The sequence below is a fragment of the Calypte anna genome, chromosome 7 (assembly GCF_003957555.1).
Source record: "Calypte anna isolate BGI_N300 chromosome 7, bCalAnn1_v1.p, whole genome shotgun sequence".
NCBI lineage: Eukaryota > Metazoa > Chordata > Aves > Apodiformes > Trochilidae > Calypte > Calypte anna.
The window spans coordinates 16,874,089-16,876,749 of NC_044253.1; positions in this window are offsets into that span (position 1 = coordinate 16,874,089).

Here is a 2,661-nt window from a genome sequence, read left to right on the forward strand (position 1 = left end):
AAAGATCTAAATTAATGCTGTTAAAAGGATGTCTCATATGAATGAGCCTCGTTCTTTGATATCCCTCGGTAAGAGAGATGTTCCTCACCAAGCCCTTCTATTTTCTCTCTCCTGATAAATTCTTAATTATTTGAATGATTTCCATCCAGATGATTCTGAATGTGCACAGAACACTTACCGTATAGTCATAGCAGAGGAATAGCACAACTTACTGCCCAATTTCAGTACGTTTGGTCATTTGGAGAGAGATTGCAAGGACTGGAAACATTGGCTACATATCAAATTGATCTTTGCTGATGATACAAGTTATGGGAAGAGAGAAAGTAGCCTTGTGAAATAAAATCTCTTGTACAAATACCAAATGTTTGGTATGAAATACAACATCACTTCAAAACAAGTATACTCTGAAATGTATTTCAGTATTGAAATGGGTGACCTACGGAAGAAAGGTTTTGAGCAGCAGAATCAGCCTTCTCAGAAACAGAACTTAAAAGCTATCTATGAAACAGTAAAGTTTTTTATTACTTTAAAAGCAATAAAAATATTATAATTTCTTTCAGAGGAAGTTTTTTGTTGGATGACTTCTACATGAAAAACAAGAGAGTAACAGATACTCTACTTGGGCTAAATCCAGATTTCCCTGATGCCTCAGGCAATCCTGACCCAACTGGGATCTGAGAATCTGGGGGGGGCCACTTTGCCTCCTAAGAGTTTATTGAAGTGCCAGGGAAATAGGACTTGGTCCCACATGTAACTTGCACTGACATCTGTGGGCATCTAGTGGTTGGAACGGCTGAAGCTGCAAGCCTTTGTGCACAGTTTCCACTATGACATATACAGGAATACTGAGGAGGGCAGATGTGAACCTGTAATTAATCTGTTCCAGTTTAATGACAGCCATAATTTACTTCACATTGTAATAATTTTGTATTTAATATGTGGTTATAGCATCACCTTCTTTCCAAAGGCATCTGATACTGTTTATTTCTCTTTGCATGGAAATATATACTATAGTTTCTAATGCACTAATAGACAGTATTAACCAGTTCATTTAAACAAAACAATCTTTATAAACCAAAACTAATAGTTTCACTGAAACTAGATCCTCATCTGTAGCCATTGACTACAGTAGGCTTTGGATCAGGCCCTAAAACAGGCATGGGTCAGAGCTAGCTCATATCTCTGTCTTACATCCAGGAATTGTAGAGGATATAGAGATAAAGTTGCACAGACTTTTAAAATATTAATTACAAAGTTACATAGAGTTTTTAGATCAAATGTGTGATTTGCCATAGGGAATGTACATTATTTTTTGACTGTCAATAGACCTTTGTAATAGACCTTTGTCCTTTTTTGTAAGTACATTCGTATGTACATTTTGGCCATCTGCTTCAGAGTACTAAAATAGCAGAGGAAAAGTGATATTAAAAAGTAAAGTACATTATTGTTAGCTTAAAATAACCCAATGTTCTAATTTTTATTGTTAGTTGATTTGGCTAAGGCTTTCTTTTTTTCTAGTGCTATTCATGATAACAGCGTAACAATTTATGAATTTAAGACAAGACACTAGTAACTAGATAAAATTGAGACTTACAAATCCAAAGTAATAGAAACGAATACGAAGTTGAATCTAGAGATCTATTTGCTGTTTGATTTGGAAAAGAAACAAAATAAACGGGCCCCAAAGAGATGGGGGCCCGTTTTACATTATTTCACACATGAATCAATAGTTTGGTTGCTGAGTATTGAAAGAACCTAATGATTTTGAATATATCAACAATCATACTGTCTTTGTGTGCAATACTGAGTCTGCATCTGTGAATATTTCCTGCAAATAAAAGGCTCCTGAAACAATTCATATAAGGGCCCAGCATGAGAGTTTTGAGTGCCTAGACAGGATGTAAATGGTGAAACAGAATTCTGGCAATCCTCTAGTTTAAAGTTTCTCTGCTTGGGTCTTTAATTTACAGGGTTTGATCTGGACCTTCTCTATTGGAATTTAAAGGAAAGAGGGGAAAAAACCCAAACAACAAAAGCAAGTGAATAACGGCTTGATTTAGCTTTCCCCAAGATAATACCAGGGACAGGGTTCTTGAAGAACATCAAACAGAAAAAAAGGGCAAGGAAAGAGGGAAAGAGAGCAGGCAAGCAGAATTAGAGAGATGTTTTTGTATACCTCAGATACACAAAAGATAAGCAATACCACTATTTGTTTCTCACGAAAAACTATTCAGTCACACACGTAAGATAATGAACCTCTAACCTAATTAATGAGAAAATTATCTTTTTGAAATTAAACCAACCCACCAAATAGAATGGAACAAATACATTCCTAAGCACAAGCGTATGGGATTGATTGTATGAGCAAAATAGTATACAGCACATTGTATATACATAATTTCACAAATGTGGGGTGACACATAATATGTTTTGACTCTCAGTATTAATGAGAAAATGAAATTAAAAATATTTGCGCTGTTATTTTTTGAATATAGGATGATGTAATATTAGAGGCTGGAGTTAATATCCACAAGATATGATTTCTCCAACAGAACGATTATACCATTCCAACGTGCAAACATTTATCACATAATCAGCTGAGTAGAAACAAGTGTTTATAGATTTCCTGTCAGTAAAACTAAGTTTGTAGTGTTGGAGGTG